The sequence below is a fragment of the Hibiscus syriacus genome, unplaced genomic scaffold, assembly GCF_006381635.1.
Source record: "Hibiscus syriacus cultivar Baekdansim isolate YM2019G1 unplaced genomic scaffold, ASM638163v2 tig00112536_pilon, whole genome shotgun sequence".
Classification (NCBI taxonomy): Eukaryota; Viridiplantae; Streptophyta; class Magnoliopsida; order Malvales; family Malvaceae; genus Hibiscus; species Hibiscus syriacus.
In genome coordinates, this window is record NW_024063361.1 from 329,492 (window position 1) to 348,219 (window position 18,728).

Sequence of the window (18,728 nt, forward strand, 5' to 3'; positions counted from 1 at the left end):
ATCACATATATCACATTCACCTTTCCATTTATTTACATAAGCCACATAGCATTTACAAGAACATATCCACTCATATAATCAAGCATACATATATTTTCATGTCATTCACTTTATTCTCTATATCATTATAATCAATACTCCATACACTATAACTAATGGAAATAGACTTATCACAAGTCCAATTCCTTATAATCCTATAAACTAAAATGCACTCATAAGAATCATATCAATCATATAACATTTTTAGGAGTCATCTCTTACCATAGTAACTCCGTCACTAGCTCATCGCAAGCCAATGTTTTTCAATAGCACAAGTACAATTAAATTGCACTCACCTTAACCTTGCTTTGATTCGATTCTAATCCTTTGATTATTCCGAAACTTGTTTAGGCTCAATATCTACATAAATATAACATTTCAAAACAATTATCAGAAGCCTAAACATTACACTTGATGTTAATAACTTAAGTCGGTTTAATGAACCAAAATTACATTTTTCATTTAGGGGGAATTGATACCCCCTCATGGGGGAATCTGTACCCCCTACACAATCTGGAATTTTCGTTCAAGCCCAGAAAAATCACTGTTCATGCCCGAAAATTCACTATATCAACTTAAATTCTTCATGTTTCATTCCCTTTCATATTCTTAACTCAAATATACATACTTAAACATATTTTTATCCATTTATTTCATCTTAAACCTCCAAATTCTATTATCCATATAGAAATCAATAATCATACCAAATTTTACATGTTATCCAAACTTAATTCTAACACTTCTATCTTCTTATTCTCATAGATGACAAGTCAAATTCAACTTAAAATTCAATTTTAAACTCTATTTTAAGATTTCATTCAAGAACTCAAAATCTTTAATCTCTCATATACCTTTCATCTTGTTGTTTTAGAACAAATTAAGCTTTCCTTAAGCTTAATTATCATCTAATGATCAAAACCCAACCTTTAATTCAACAAATAACCAACAAAATAGAAAACTCTTGCCTTTGCCTAGTCTCCACGGTTGAAGAAGAATATGAAATGTTTTCATCTTCCCACGTTTTTATCTCCTATTAAAAGGGATAAAAATATCTTTCCTTATTAAATGACCATTTTGCCCTTTAATTCTTTGGATAATTACTAAAAACTTTCAGGAAATATCCCTAAATAAATCATTGAACTATTTAACTATTTTACTTTGACCAACAAATTCTGAAATATTTCAGTTTGGTCACTAACCCGGTATTAAGGATGTTACAAATTCCCCCCAATTCATCATCTGGGCAAAACTGTCAGACCATAAAAATGGTGTAGGTCCCCATTTATTGAATGATTTTATTGTCAATGTTTTGCAACTACCGTATTGATCTTAGAGGATAATCATGATCTTGTTGAGTTTAAGAAACATCACTATGACGATGGCAACAACAACTGACATTTTTCATATAAAAATCTCACGTTTGTTACCATTTAATTAATACATTGTTATAGATAATTAAAGATGGTGTTTTTACCCAAAAATCACTCAAAGAATCAATAATTACATGTTAGGCACCCATTGACTAAAATTTTACCATTCTAACACCATTTATTGACATAGACGGAAGGCTCGTATCATCAAGCGCGTCTTACTAGGGTTTTCATCCAAACTGGCACCACGCGGGGTAAAGTGTGGATCACCATCCGTACATTCCCTGGGTTTTCGTCCAAGATGGCACCACGCGGTAAAAACGCGGTTCACCATCCGTACCTTCGTGGGAAGCCTGACATGCGACGGAAGGCGCAGATGGTAAATATCGCCCAATTGTTTGTCACTCCTCCTTAATTACCACCTACTCCTCCTCAATTATCACCTACTCCTCCTCAATTATCACCTACTCCTCCTCATACAAATATTCCCTCATACAACTCTCAAACTACACCAAAAAACACTCTCATTCTTCCTTTTATCATTTCTTCTAACAAGCTTCATGAGAATTCTGTTATTGTTTTTAGAAGGTAACTTTTTTATTATATTATAATCATTAAATAGTTTATTGTTTTATTTTATTTTACTGTACTAATTTTTTAATGTTTTTCGTTTATAAAATGGAAGGTGGGTTGTTGTGTTTAGATATGAATCATATCTCGAGTCATTTTGTAGATATGATAATAATTTTAAATTGTGTTATGTTCATTATTGTGAATGCTTTATTTATTTATTTTTTAGTATTATTTTATATTTTAATTTGTATACTATTTATTTAATTATGGGAATGATTGTACATTAGATTCATTTATTCATAACGATAAGTTAGAGATATCGAATCGCGTCTGACCGTATTTAGCTGAGGCTGAATTCGGTTACATAGCTAGATATGAAGGGCATTGTAACCTTGAACCCAACCTTATTTCTACATTGGTTGGGAGGTGGAGACCATAAACACACACATTTCATCTATCATGTGGGGAGTGCACTATTACACTGGAGGATGTTTACTTACATTTGGGGCTTCCGGTAGATAGGGATGTTATTTCTGGTGTGACAGATGGTGATTGACATTCCTTGTGTGAGGAGTATCTTGAAGACATCCAGCTTAATTTCAATGGTGGTTGAATATCGTTTATCATGGTTAGCTACAAATTTTTTACTGTTGAGCGACGACTGTTCTGAAGAACATGCTAAAATATTTGCTCGTGCTTGCATATTACGACTTATATGAGGGATACTGCTGCCCGATAAATCTAGCAACCAAGTTCATTATATGTAGTTGTGTCATCTCGCAGATTTTCGAGTTGCTGACTCATTCAGTTGAGGCTTCGCAGTTTTGGCATCTCTGTATATAGAAATGAGTCAAATAACTGATTATCGAGAAAATATTATTGGCGGATGTCTCATTCTTCTGTATCGCATGCCCTTTTTATATACGGTCGTGAAAAATCGTTAGTCTTCTCATTATTGTTAAGGTGATTTCAATATTGAGTTCGGATATAAATAATTTTTATGATACTGAAGAAATGAGGTATTGCATCCCACCTCACTTGAGTGGCCCATTAGATGTATGGATAACACTGATCCCTCTGATATGTTATGCTATTGTCCAGTGGCATCCCATTGATGCGTGCTTCGCCAATTTGGTTTCGTACAATCTATTCCTGAAGCACCTAGGAATCTAGACAATTTGCATAACATCGATAGACAAGGCAAAAAAGAAGTAAACTGGATAGTGAAACACAACGAGTGGGTAACGATCTAGGAGGATCGACGTGGACGTATTCCCCGTAGGGAGCCGATTTATGTGGATCATTATTCGATTGCGGATGACTATTATCAGTAGTTCAACACAAACGAGAAGTCGTTCATATTTTTCGAGGAAGCATGAGGCGAGAGCATTCATCATAATCGAGAAAAACATCCACCGTCACATTATCATCGTTCCCTGACTTGTAGACGGAGAACATGCATTTTTTATTCATCATCAGTTGCAGCACTGGAACCATCATAGCAACCATCGTCTACACCGATTAACATTTTGTAGTCATTTCATATTAGGATGCAACTGTTTTAGATGACACCACAGATGTTTCAGATGCCACCACATTCGGGTCAGACGCGACCGTAACCATTTCAGATGACATCACATCCGGTTCAGATACCACCGCCGTAGGGTTTATGACACCTCCTGGCGGATATTATAGTTTCATTATTGTAGAACCAGCGTGGGCTTCATATGCTACTGATTTAGCAGGTGATGCTTCACCACAGACTCATACACCTCTGACCCAATTTTTGCAGTCATCGATGTCGATGTTTTCCCAGTTTTCTATAAGCGATCGGATGGTTAGTCATACACATCCAGGGTCCTTATTATATGGAGGTGCTACATCATCATATGTCCCTCATCAGCAAAATATAGTTGCTACTGCTGATGATGATGACGATGAGAGTGAGAAGGAAGAACAACTTATACAAAGAAACCCTCATCGAAATAGACAACCACCGCCCTGTGGAACACATTCAAGACGCAAACATCGATAGACTTGTTTAGTTTGTAATGTTTTTATTTAATTTTCTTTATTTATTAGCAAATGTAATATTTTTATTTAATTCTGAACTTTTTATTTATTTTGTTTGTTAATGTTTTTATTATTTAATTGTTTGAATTGTATTGTTTGTATTTAACATTTGTATTTAATTGTTTTCATTATTTAGTTTGTAATGTTTTTACAAACTAAATGAAATAACACAAACTGAGATTTTAGAAACTGAGATTAAAATAAATGAAAATGATATAACATAAACTGAGATTTCATAAATAACAATTTCATCGTCACAACATCAACTGTTACGTGATGATAAAATAGATGAACATTTTTTCCTATTGTGACATAGGTTTCTACAATGCCTACATCTTTTGTTTTCTTTTGACGTCTCTCAAATATCCATATCACAATGAATTCGAGTGGATTTTGGATGACATGCCTCCCTTAATAAGGACGGATCTGGTACAATGCGAAGCTAATTCTGAACCTCATATGGGTATTTCTCATTACATATGGGGGAGCTCAAATTCATATCCCTTAAATACTTCTGAAAGACAGTATACAGATCTACAAAATGGTTATAGTCTTGAGTTGGGCCGTCAATTTGATCAACTTGTTGAGCCATCCCATATTGAGAGCATAATGACATATCACGAACTGCATACACTTAAACAAATGTGGCATAGATTTGTGTATCAACATCTGAATTTTGATTATGAGAATCAACCATTATTGCAACATCGTCATCATTGGAGAGTTTGAACGTTGTATAAGTTAACAAAAATATCACAGTTGGAAATATGTGCTGAAATGAGAACAATCTTCTAGTACTCCAACATGAACTTTCATTGAAATTTTAGTGATAAACTCCTCAAGAGTGATGTTTCTTTTTAAGGATATTCTAACAAAATGATTTGATGCGAAGATAACGCCGATTTCATATTCCCGAATTTCTCAATCATAGTAAACAATAGCTGAAATATGCCTCATTTTGAGAGTTTGAAAGTTTGAAAGATTGAGAGTCTTATATCTGCAAAAACAATAGCTGAAATACGCCTAATTAAATAAATAATATACGAATTAAAATAAAAATAATGTTAATTTTTTTAAAAAACAAATTAAATAATACAATTTAATATTGTTACTGTATCGACAAAAATATCTCGAGATTTGATCACGTATTCCATTTTACAACCGCAAAAAATAATACAAAATAGTTAGTATAAAAAAATTTGGTCAAATAATTAAATTTAAAATAAATATAATGTAATAAAAAATAATTTTACTTTTTAAGAACTATAACAAAATCTACTTAGCTTGATAAAATGAATTGATAGAATGAAGAATGTGAAAGTAATTTTGGTGTGGTTTGATGTTTGCATTCATGGGTATTTATAGGGGAGGAGATGGGTGGATCGCCGAACCTCTGGTAATAATGGAGTACACAATAATTCAAGGTGAAAAAACATAAGGCGCGAATGGTGAATCACGCTTTTGCCGTGTGGACGAGAACCCATGGAAGGCGCAGATGGTGATCCGCGCTTTACCCACGTGGCGTCTGCTTGAAAGAAAACTCAGGGAAGACGCGATTGATGATCCGCTCCTTCTATCCATGTCAGCAAATGGGTGTTAGATCAGTAAAATTTAATCAATGGGTATCTGACAGGTAATTATTGATTCTTTAGGTGATTTTTAGGTAGAAACACCATTAAAGACTTGAAGCCAAGATCGATAATAATACTAGGCCATGTCATAAATAATTTACAAAGTTAATGGTGAAGTGATCACTAAAAATTTCAAATGTATAAATTCAGTTATTAAATCAAATAATATAAAACTTAAGTGATTAAAATAAGAGTGAAAGAAAAGTTGAATGATAATTTTTGTAATTTACCCTAAAGGTTTTATCGTAGAGTGAAAACGAAAAAGAAAAATTGAACTATAGTAGTACGGTTCCTCTAGATTCTAGGGTTTCTATTTCGTTTCTACTAAAAAAGCCAGGGGAGCGGTTCCTACCGATATTTTCCCTCTCCGCTCCCTTTCTCGCCAATTTCCGTTCAACTTTCTCTCCCATTTTCCCACGCTTTTCCCTCCTTCCAAACAGATCTCTTCTTCAAACCCCTATCCATAGCCCTATCTCCCCTCTCGAGCCCCTCTTTTCTTCTCATCCTTTTCAATTTCCCGTCTCCAAAATTACAAATTTGCCCCCAACCCCAATGCGGCTACATGATTCCACCGACATCATTGAGACCCTCCCGGAGATTCCCGACCGAGACTCCAAACAACAGGAAGACGAAAACGACGACGGAAATGACTCTAATAGCACGGCCGAAACCGCCGCCATCGAAGGCAGAAAAGCTAACGACGACACCACCAGCAACGTCCGCAGTAATAGTTGTACGGAAGAAGTCACAGTTCTCGATGTTTCCGGAAAAAGCGTGGAGTTTTCTCTATTGGGGGATTCGAAGGATTCCGTGGACGGGCTTTATTTGTACAAGAACGTGTTCAATTTGATTCCGAAATCGGTTGGGGCATTCAGTCGGTTAAGAAATTTGAAGTTCTTTGGGAACCAAATTAATTTGTTTCCTGCCGAAGTGGGGGGTTTGGTAGGGCTAGAGTGCTTACAGGTGAAGATATCGTCGCCGGGGTTCAATGGAATGTCTTTAAGCAAGTTGAAAGGGTTGAAAGAGCTGGAACTTAGTATGGTTCCACCTCGATCTTCGGTTTTGACTTTTTTGAGTGAGATTTCTGGGCTTAAGTGCTTAACCAAGCTTTCCGTTTGTTATTTTTCTATTAGGTATGTGTTTTATCAACTCTATGGCTATTTATTTTTAATTTATATTAACGTTTTAGGTTCCATTTCAGCAATTCTTATGCAATGTTATGGTAGTGGAGGATTTTTAAAGAGCTGGAACTTAGTATGGTTCCACCTCGATCTTCGGTTTTGACTTTTTTGAGTGAGATTTCTGGGCTTAAGTGCTTAACCAAGCTTTCCGTTTGTTATTTTTCTATTAGGTATGTGTTTTATCAACTCTATGGCTATTTTATTTTTAATTTATATTAACGTTTTAGGTTCCATTTTCAGCAATTCTTATGCAATGTTATGGTAGTGGAGGATTTTTTTGGTTTCTTTGTTCCACTAGTTGATATTTTTCCAGATTTAAAGTATGAAAATCTGATTAGAAAATCTTGTGCTTCTAATGCTACAAAACCTCAAATTTGCATATGGAATAATGAAGATTTAAGTAGTGGGAATTGTTATTTAAGATTATGCTACACGACTGTCAATAATAGTACTTACTACTATTATGAACACTTTCAGGTTTTTGATAATGTATTTGGATGGTTGAAAGTTGCACATAATAAATTGGTGGAAGTACCTTCGGCCTTGTCTTCATTGCAAAGATTGAAGAACTTGGAGTTGTCAAATAATAGGTTGACTTCATTGGGTTCTCTTGATCTTAGCTTAATGCATAACCTTCAGACTTTGAATCTTCAGGTGCTTATATAAACGAAGACCTAGATGGATCCCTATCCTGGAATCTCTTCTAATGGATTCAAATTAGCAATTTTACTCAAATTTTCCATCACCCGTTACTTGCTTGTCCTGATCAGTTTAGGTAGTCCTAGCTTGAAGTCCTGCCCATATGATTCTGTAGGATGCAGTTAATTTCATTTCAACTAAAATTTTATTTCCAGGTGTACTGGCATGCTATTTCTATTCTACTTTAGCAGCAAAATGCATTGGCTCTAAACTGATATAGACATTACTGCTTCGAATTGGATTATATATTATTTAGTTTGTATTTTGTATGTCACTTCATATTTATTTTTTGTGCTTTGTTTTCATTGCACTTAAAGTTAGTTGTCATTAGTATTTTCCTTTTTTCCTGTTATCCTGAGTCCTAATGATGTGCCATTTTATATGCTTGTTTCCAACTTGTGCTATTTTACTTCGTATCTGTGTTGCATAAAGTATGCAATAAGTATCAATTCCTGTTTCTTTTTTGGGTTTCTTGAAGCAGATGGCTTTCATGGCAATCTGTAGTTTTTGAATCTAATCTTGTTCCCTTTTTTCATGCATCTACACCATTTTCCAGTACAATAAAATTGTAAGCTGCTTTCAAATACCGTCTTGGGTATGCTGCAATTTGGATGGAAATGGCAGAGGCTCATCTAGTGATGAGTTCACTAGTTCTTCAGTTGAAATGGATGTTTATGAAGCTTCTGCTCAGGATACTGATGGAAGTGTTTCTTATAACGGTAAGGTGTTTATTTTAAGTTTATGATACATGATATTTCTCTTATCTCCTCTCTTATGATATTATTTCCCACTCTCTTGCATTTATCTTTACCTAATAGTGAAGTTAAATTATCTATTCAATTTTGAAATAGGCTCTCATATGACCTCATCAGGCATCTTAACCGTGCCATTGGTAAATAGTAGATGTTTTTCATCTCGGAGATCAAGTAAACGATGGAAGAGGAGACATTATCTGCAACAAAGAGCTCGACAAGAACGTCTAAATAATAGCAGGAAGTGGAAAGGTGAAGGACATGCTGAGGTGTTTACATTGAAGGCAGGTGGAGAAGCTCCCGGTGATAATGATGTCCTGGCCTCTGACACTGGCGTGGAAGGTGGATCTGAACTTATAGGTAAAGATGATGATAAACCATTTCCTCTCTCAGAAGCCAAGGATGACAAAGTAAGTAGTGTTAGACATGAGGTTGACACACGTACTTACAGTAAGGGAATCAATGTAAAAAGCAGTTCCTCAGTTGGTCATGAATTGAGGTGTGAAGATGAATCTTCTCAGCCTGATGCATCTTTGGCCCTGCTAAGAGGGGGAGCTATTGAACAGGATGAAGGTTCATCCTCTGAAACATCCAAGTCTAATTTCAAGTCAAAAAGGCATTCTGAGAGGGATCTTAATAATCCAAAACCATGCAAGTCTCGGAAACCAACAGATTATTGCTCCAATATATCACAAAAGTACAGTGCCACTTCATTCTGTGGAACTCAAGACTACCTAACAGATGGGTTTTATGATGTTGGGCGTGATCGTCCCTTCATGCCCTTGACTAGCTATGAGCAGATCTTTAATCTCGATTCACGTGAAGTAATTATTGTGGACAGGTAATTTTACATTTGTTGGTAGGACTTAAGTTACTTTGTAAATCAAACGAACTAGATTCTGCTTTTGGGATTTGCAAATTATATTTCTGATCTTCTAGTGTAATGTTTATATTGTTTTCTTTAGGGAAAGAGATGAAGAGTTGGATGCAATTGCTCTTTCTGCTCAAGCTATGGTATTTCATTTGAAGCACTTGAATGGTTTATCTAAAGATAAGGAGCGGCTTGCTGTGGATAACTTTCAGATAGCATCATTGCTTGCTCTTTTTGTATCGGATCATTTTGGAGGGAGTGATAGAAGCGGTATTGTAGAAAGAACTCGGAAAGCAGTATCTGGTTCTAACTATAAGAAGCCTTTCATTTGCACCTGTTCAACCGGAAACGGGGACAATTCTAGTGCATCTAACAAAGCCTTGGGTACCGTAGAAGATATTGTTCTCTCTGATCTCTGTGAGAGATCTTTACATTCAATAAAGTCAAGGCGTAATTCCATTGTTGTTCCTATTGGTACTCTTCAATTTGGTGTGTGTAGGCATAGAGCACTGCTAATGAAGGTGTCTTTTTCCCCATTCTCTTTTCATTTTTTCTTGGTATTATTAATTTAGGTCATTGTCATCTTTTTATTAAGGCATGGTATAATTTCAATTGCTGCAGTATTTATGTGATCGAATGGAACCGCCAGTTCCTTGTGAGCTTATCAGGGGCTACTTAGATTTTATGCCTCATGCCTGGAATGTCATTCCCCTTAGGAGGGGTGATTCATGGGTTCGCATGGTGGTTGATGCTTGTCATCCTCACGACATACGCGAAGAGATGGATCCTGAATACTTTTGCAGGTGAATTTCTTGATGTAAATGTTTTAAGATGTCTGTGTTCGTAAAGTGTTTTTGGAGCTTCTCTTCTGCTTCTAGCATATTTTGTAATATAACCAATTGGTGTCATTAATCATGAAGGGGGGTTTTAACGAGGCCTTCTATTCTTATCAAAAAAAAAATTAGTGTCATTCAAAGATTGCTCTCATTGTACCATTGCAGATATGGAATTTGGAAAGAGAGCTTGTAATGTGTTAAACATTTTGTAATTATTAGCAATATAACATTTCTTTTGAATTATTTGTTCCTTTTGTCTTGTAGAGATAAATGGATCCATGATTTAGATTAGATGTGATGCCGTGAAAAGGGGGTTTTATTTTTTCATTGTTCTAATAGTTATATGCTTTCTGTTATAGATACATTCCACTTAGTCGAACAAAAGAATCTCTTGCATCTGAAAGCCTTCCTGTGTTGAGTTCTTTCCCTTCTATGACCACAAGCGACGAAATTGAAAGAGTGGCTTCCAGTTCTCTCATTCGATGCAAATTTGGATCAATGAATGCTGCAGCAAAGGTTTGTTATCCTTGTCAGGTTTAGATTGTAATGCTGGCTATAGGGATTTGATGAATTTTAGATTGTTTTTTTTTTGCGTTTTTAGATATGTGAGTTAGTGATTTTTTTGATGCAGATTTTTGTCATGACTTTCTCATGCCTTTTCAATTAACTGCTAGTTCCTTTTTAGCTATTAATTTTTATTTAATATGGATTTGCAGGTGCGTACTCTAGAAATAAATGGCGCTTCATTCGACGAGGTTAAAAAGTTCGAGTATAGATGCCTGGGGGAAGTAAGAATACTGGGTGCTGTGAAACACACATGCATTGTAGAAATGTACGGACATCAGATATCTTCAAAGTGGATTTCTGTCGGGGATGGAGAACCAGAACGTCGAATCCTGCAGTCTGCAGTTTTGATGGAGTACATAGAAGGAGGATCTTTGAAGGTACTTGTATTTTAATAATGCTTCCTCATGGTTACATGATTTGTTCTTCATGCTACCTTATGGTTACTTGATTTGCGTTCGAGCCTGATTATCCTGTTGCTTATGAGCAGGCTCATATTGAGAAACTAGCTAAAGCTGGTGAGAAACATGTCCCTGTGGATTTTGCATTGTGTATTGCATGTGATGTTGCATCTGCACTGGCAGAGTTGCACTCAAAGCACATTATTCATCGTGATATAAAAAGTGAAAACATTTTGATTGATTTGGACGGGAAGAGAGTTGATGGGAGCCCGATCGTGAAGCTCTGTGATTTTGATAATGCAGTACCTCTTAGGTCTTTCCTGCATGCATGTTGTATTGCTCATTTAGGGATACCTCCTCCAGATGTGTGTGTTGGAACACCTCGATGGATGGCTCCTGAGGTTTTACGTGCAATGCATAAGCGAAATCCTTATGGACTGGTAAGTTTATCTCTACCATTTCAGCATTGATTTTTGGATTGATGATCTGTAGTTCCTTGATTTGGTGGAAAAAATTATTCGAGTAACATGAAAATTGTTTTGATGATAGAGAATATAATTTGCATGATAATGTTTGTATGTATGTAGAGAAGAGAAAGGAGAGGAAGGAGAGAGGTTAAGGGGGTAGAATTTTTAGGACTAGCATTTGGATATCGGCTGGAATTGATATGTTGCTTGGTTCTGTGTTACACACTGTTTTGCTTATATGGATGTGAAGTATATTACAAACTGGTTGCAGGAAGTGGACATTTGGTCATTTGGATGCCTGCTTTATGAATTGTTGACTCTCCAACTTCCTTATTCTGGGGTATCGGAGCAGCACATTCATGACCTTATTCAGGTTTCGGCAATCAATAATTACGAACTGATCACGTCTTCTTTTGAGTGCCTTTGATCTAAGCTAAGCAGGTTGTTTCTTCTGATCTATATTTGCAGATGGGGAAACGTCCAAGACTACCCGAGGAGCTGGAGGCATTGGAATCATCGACTGAAACTGCAATGACCCAATGGGACGGTGGCCGAAACTGAGACAATTAGATTTCTTATTGATATATTCCGACAATGTACAGAAGAAAATCCTGTTGATCGCCCAACAGCCGAGGACCTTCATGATATGTTGCTCAAACACTCAAATGAATTCAGGAATTCGAGTTAATAATATGTAGGTTGGTGAATTTTTTTTAATAATTATTTCCTCTTATTGTTTGCATGAATACGTCATTTTCGTTAATTGTTTCATTGGGAATCAGATGTTATTCACTAGGAATTAATTACCACCCTCACAAGTGTAGTTATAATAACTACGCTTGAGTGTACTTGCTAGCTATTAGAGACATATCCAGGGCTAGTAATTTGTTGTAGGTAGTTAATTTTGGTTGCCCTATCCGTAGCTAGTAATCAAATAAATCAATGTACAAGTACTCCTTGAGTTGTATTCGTATTTTTCAAAACGAGGCCTTTGTGAATGTGATTGATATGCTTTCCTTTTTTATGTTCCAGCACACTATTAAGCAAATATCCAGCAGAATGAAATATCGTTTATAACTTGTAATTTATTAATGTTTTGAATTTAAATAGATAGATTACCTTTTTTTTTCCTAGACATGAAACTGTGCATCAATTAAAACATTGTAGAGGGAACAACCAATTCGTGAAATAACAGAGAGCTAGTCATTGAATCCTGAAATTTATATGTTTGGTGAAGGCCATTGAGGGTGGATCACAAGAACTGAGCTATTAAACTTGGGTTTTGTTGGTTGACCTTTTTTATATCTCAGCCGTTTACCGTCTCTTCACTGAAAGAAGAAAGCTATCCCGTCTGTTTCTTTCCAATTATCCTACAGTTGATCAAAAAGCGTTTGTGGAAAAAAAGAAAGAAATGGAACGAATGAGGTGTTCATACCTCAAAACAAAAGGAGGAGCATGGACAGTGTTCAACATGTTCGTGATGGGAAAAGGGTGGCCGATGTTTTAGCCAACTTTCGATTGATTCGAACCTACCATCTTTGCCACGCCTCCAGCTTGTGTCGCTGCTTTCTTACATGAAGATATCGCAAGCTCTTAAAAGGCCGGGCTGCACCTCTGATTTGTAAGGAAAAACAGACAGACAGACAGATGTAGCTGCTGGTGGTGAAATTTTTAGGATTTTATATGCAAGGAAAAAGACGTATATTTAGAAGGCATGGTAGTGAGATTTTGTTGGAATGAAGGCGCAAATCTTGTGATAGTTGCTTTCTTCTTGAATTTGGTCTCTTAAGTGTACCTAGACGCCCCACCGTCTCATGAGCATATGTTTAATTTGGTCTCTTGTATTAATTAATATGTTTGTTATCGAAGGGGCTTCAGTTCTCAGACGTTGTCGGTTTTCACTTTCTAATCGTAGTGATTAACGAGACATTCAGCCTTGTACTAAAATATTTGTTTTTATTAGTAGGGCTGACTGCTGAGTAAAGAAATTTAAAAAGAAAAAACTGGTTCAAACCATACAATAGTCATTTCGGTTCGGATTTTTATTTTGTAGTTCGTTTTTAATTCGATTTCTCTATCTAATTTTATAATTCGGTTCGCTTGCGGTTTTTCCTTTAAAATCTATTTGTTTTGAATAAAACCGAATTAAAAAAGAAAAACAATAATGATCGAAATCAAATTAATTTTGAATTTATTATATGATAAACTTTAATAAATAAACTCTAAAAACTAATAGAACTAAACCTTTTTTGATAAAATCATGTGCTATTATTATCCACCCTAAGGTGGCATATCAAGTTACACCAGATAAAAAAGAATATTATTATAATTAAGGACATGGGATTAAATGCAAAACTTTAATAAATAAACTCTAAAAACTAATAGAACTAAACCTTTTTTGATAAAATCATGTGCTATTATTATCCACCCTAAGGTGGCATATCAAGTTACACCAGATAAAAAAGAATATTATTATAATTAAGGACATGGGATTAAATGCACTTTCGTATAATCACAAAATACAATTAATGAAGCATAAATATGATTCACCAAAATTTAGTTTTATAACACGATATTATTGATTTTGTTTTGCATGTCTTTTATTTAAGAATATATGATTGACCAAGACAAGGAGTGACGTCAGTAATAAAATGAATGTTATTCTTTTGATGATTTGAGTTCGAACAATTTTATTTGTAAGTGTATATGAGTTTTTTTTTCAGATTTGAAATCAAACACAGATACTATCTAATAATCATATTAGAATATTTAAAAATAAAATTCATAAGTATAGTGAAACATATACTAATTTCGAATTAAACAAAAATATGACCTAATAATCATATTAAAATATTTAAAAAAATAAAATTTGTGTGTACGACCCCTAATCAAAACATAGAGATTTATAGATTTTTTTTAAATGCTCTTAGTACAAGTTCATTATATTATGTGAAACGCAGAAGAAGATACGGTACATAGTCATATATATATATATATACTTTGATTTTTTATTTAAATTAAGTGTGTACAATGTATGAATTTGTATATATTTAACGTCTTAAAATTCGAGTTAGTAGAAATGGATAGATAAAATCGAGTTTCGATAAATAAATTTTTAAAACTGAGACTTAATAAATTAAAAAAAAAGTCATTACTACTCTAATACAAGTCAATTCCACTAAAAAAAGAAATGAAGACTTTTCTAATGAAAATAACCAAATTTTTAATATTTTTAAATTTTGCACAAAGTAACTTACTTCCATGTTTAAAAGCATAATTGTTGTTTCTAGATATCACAGGTTCGGGCATCAACGATTGTAACAGGACAATTGAACGTTCATTGTCAAATAATTGAAAGTATTTGAAACAGATACTACTTTATAATAGTCTTAATAAATATATATATATATATATATATGTAAATCTTAATTTTTAATGAATTACAATCTATCATTTTATAGCTTCTATTTTTTAAAAAAAAATTAAAATTTTTTACTTAATTTTTGAAACTTTTAAAAATATTGTTATTTTTAGTAATTTTTAATAATTTAAATTTCTAAATTTTTTGTGTAAATATTACATAAAAAACCAATGAAGTCCTTGAACTTGTTAAGAAAATCAATGTTACACAGTTGCTTACTCCTGATTAAGCCAAACGGCTCAGAGGTTGGGTAGAATGCAACAGCAGAACAGCCCAAGGTAAGAATCATACCGAGACTTTAAACCTTTCCCTTCACTCTTTTACACCAACATTACCAATGGAAGACGCCCTTAACATAATCTAATTTTGATTTTTCCAATATAGTAGAATAAAAACAGTTTAAAAAATTGTCTAAGTACTCGTCCTTTGACCCCATCCAATCGAAGCATTTCAAGCATCAACAACTTACAATTAAATCCATAAAAAAAATATAATAATTAAATTTCAGTGAAACCGAACTATTCTTGAACCAGCGGCAATAACATAATACTACAAAAATTACTCGGGATCTCATGATAGATCTGTGCACAACACCAATTGGTTATCATGGATACCAGAGCCGAGTTTAATTCATCCCTGAGAACACAACATAAGAAGAGAGACTTTTGGTTATCATGGACGAAGTGTAAAATTCGAGTTTAGGTGCAGTCAACAAACCTGCTGCCTTCTCTTTTTCGGTCTCCTCTTTCTACGTGGTTTACGGGCATCGGAACTGGAACTTAAATTACTACTGTTTCCTGTCTTCGAATTCGAGGACCCCCCTGCCTTGAAGGAAGAACCACTTCTGCTCTTGATGTGTTGCTAGATGCGGACATTTCAGCTCTTTGCATGGATGAAAATCCAAACCTTGATTTTGAAAAGGAATTAGATGACGGCCTTGGAGGTGGCATTAAAGCTCTGGCAGAAACCTCTCTGTTACAAGTTGAAGCAACAACAAAATGGTGAAAATGTCAAAACAGTTAAAATTAATTATTTTCGGAAAATAAAACTATATAATTCTATACTGAACCTGGTTCCTTTCATCACTAGACATGCCAGATGCTGCTTTTCCAGAAGCGCTAGAAGCCTGTTCCCTGCATATAAAATGCCTAGATGTTTGACCGCACTTTCATCATAGCTGAAGGAGTAGGATAAAGATCTGTGGCTTCTTCAACTAAAACAACCTTGCCGTAAAAGGACAAAGTTAAATCCAAATAATAACATCTGCCAACAACAGAACCAATAGAGATAACAATTCCGTGTTCATGTGAAAAGTTCTTAATGGCAGCATCAGTCCATTTGCATCACTAACTTATCCTGGTTCTAAATGTTGACTAATGAAATCAAAGTTGGAGAAGAACATTTCATCGGTTATATATAGATAACAATTCCAATCACTATAAGAGCAAAGTTCAACTGGGCAGTTTAGCTCGGATATAATTTGTACCTGGTACTTTTATCTGTCCATTCATCATCTGCGTCAACTTCATCACTTGAAGATCCATTTAAGAAGAAATCATCATCACTCAAATCCAACAGACCATCATCCTCACTCCCCGTCTCTGTTATTCAAAGTCCAACCAGAAGATATCATTGTTTTGAACATAAAAATGTAAGTTAATGAGAAATAGAAACTAAAGTAACAAGAGAAAACATGTTACATCAATAAAGCGAGTTCCAGTGAAATTCACAATGAGACCTTTATTCTAATTACACTAAACCATGAAATCAAACTAAATAAGTTGCTTCATATAGATTATATTGCTAGCTACAGTGAAGAAAAAAATAATGCACCTTCCATATCTTTCCCACTGGCAGCAGCAGCAGTCCAACCAGAAGATATCATTGTTTGAACATAAAAATGTAAGTTAATGAGAAATAGAAACTAAAGTAACAAGAGAAAACATGTTACATCAATAAAGCGAGTTCCAGTGAAATTCACAATGAGACCTTTATTCTAATTACACTAAACCATGAAATCAAACTAAATAAGTTGCTTCATATAGATTATATTGCTAGCTACAGTGAAGAAAAAATAATGCACCTTCCATATCTTTCCCACTGGCAGCAGCAGCAATTAAGTTGGCTTTTATCTGCGTCCGCAATCTATTTCTCCTATCAACTACTTCTGAATCATCGCATCCCACAAATAAAGATACGTATTTCTCGGTCTTGGGGAAAAACTGGATTCGCAAATAATAATGAAAAAAGAACTTCAGCTTTGCACGGTTTAGGAAAATCAAGTTGAATTCAAGTTCAAATGTTCAGCTAAATAGCATTGCCCAATCATTAACATGAAAGAAAAAAACTAATTTTTCATCAAAAGACTGTAAACTTACAAAGAACCAAAGCTGTTACAAAGCTTACCCTAACATATTCAAGATCCTCTTTCAGTTTAGATAGCTGGTCAGCAATCTCCGTGTCTTGCGCCTGACCGGAAGAAGTTCGTTGCAGCTTCTCCAATCGTCTAATCCTCCTTTCTATCTTTCTTCTCTCTTCAATGACAATTAAGGTGTTTGCATATAAATGATTCATTCCCTAGAAGTACTTAATTAAATACTATATGATAATGTAAGAAAAGAACAGATAGTAGCAATTCTCTTGTTTTTACCAAAAAACTTAATCTTTCTGTCCCTCAAGAAAAAATTGGCAATTCAGAGAATTTATAACACCAATTAAAACCGTAAATTGAACTTTTTTTTATCAGAAGGAGAGAATGAAGAATACCTTTCGCAGCATACGTTCAATGGAGCGTATCTGGTTCTTGAGAGAAACAGCTTTTGGCTTAGGTTTCTTGTCTACGCAAGGTCCCTTTGATCGCCGACCGACGCGATTCCCTTCCGCCACGCGCCGCTTACCGTAGCCACCGTGGGCCATGTCGTTTCTATCTTTTTTGGTGCTGCTCTTCTCGTTTAGATATATTTTTTTAGCCTTCGGTGTGGAGGTTTATCTCACAATGCCCCATGGACCAAATTGACTCGATCTTTTTTTTTAATTGTTTTATCTCACTATATACATAATTTGATGACAGATTAAATATTTTATAAAAATATATAAAAAATAAAGGATTAATTACATAATGATTAATTAAGTATGAGTATATTTACTTTTTAATAATTAAAGCTTTGAAAATAATAAGATAATCACTAGCATTATCATTTTATAATAAATTGTTAACAGTTATTATTTTGAAAACAGAATGCTAATATGACATAATAGATTGATTTACTTAACAAGAGTTGATTGACTTTTAATTTCAATAAAAAAATTCAATCCCTAAATAAACTTTATTTTCAAACAGAACGTAAATTTTCCTTTAACAATTGTTCAAGAAGAAAATCTTTAAATATAGAAGAGGATGAAAGATTAATACTGAAATATAATCGTTATATTTAAAATGATTAATATAAAAATAAGTGCTCAAACTATGTATCGAAAAATATTTTAGTGTCTAATAAATTTTTTACTAAAAGTATGTGCTTAAATTTTTTTTCGTTATACTTTTAGGTGTCAGTGTCTAGACCGTGATCATCGTTAAAAATCTCCATTAAGTAGCACATGTTATGTTTACAATTTTTTTTGAAAAAGAAATTTAATTTTTTAAAAAAAGAAATTATTTTTAGGAAAATAAAAATAAAATCCCTAATCATTTTTAAAAAAAATATTATTTTTAAAAGTCAAAATGTTTATTTACATTTCAATCATATAGTTTACGATTAAATAAATATAGGTAAAGTATACAAATGATCCTTCAATTATAATGTATTATTTTGTTTAGTTATTTAATCATTAAAAGTTGTAAAATGATCTC

The 18,728-nt window shown here is 34.1% G+C and overlaps 2 pseudogenes; one reads left to right on the forward strand and one right to left on the reverse strand.

Moving 5' to 3' along the window:
* The first annotated feature begins 5,945 nt into the window (after positions 1-5,945).
* On the forward strand, positions 5,946-12,455 carry LOC120181846 (annotated as a pseudogene).
* A 2,888-nt stretch (positions 12,456-15,343) lies between these two features.
* On the reverse strand, positions 15,344-17,830 carry LOC120181831 (annotated as a pseudogene).
* Positions 17,831-18,728: the final 898 nt, after the last annotated feature.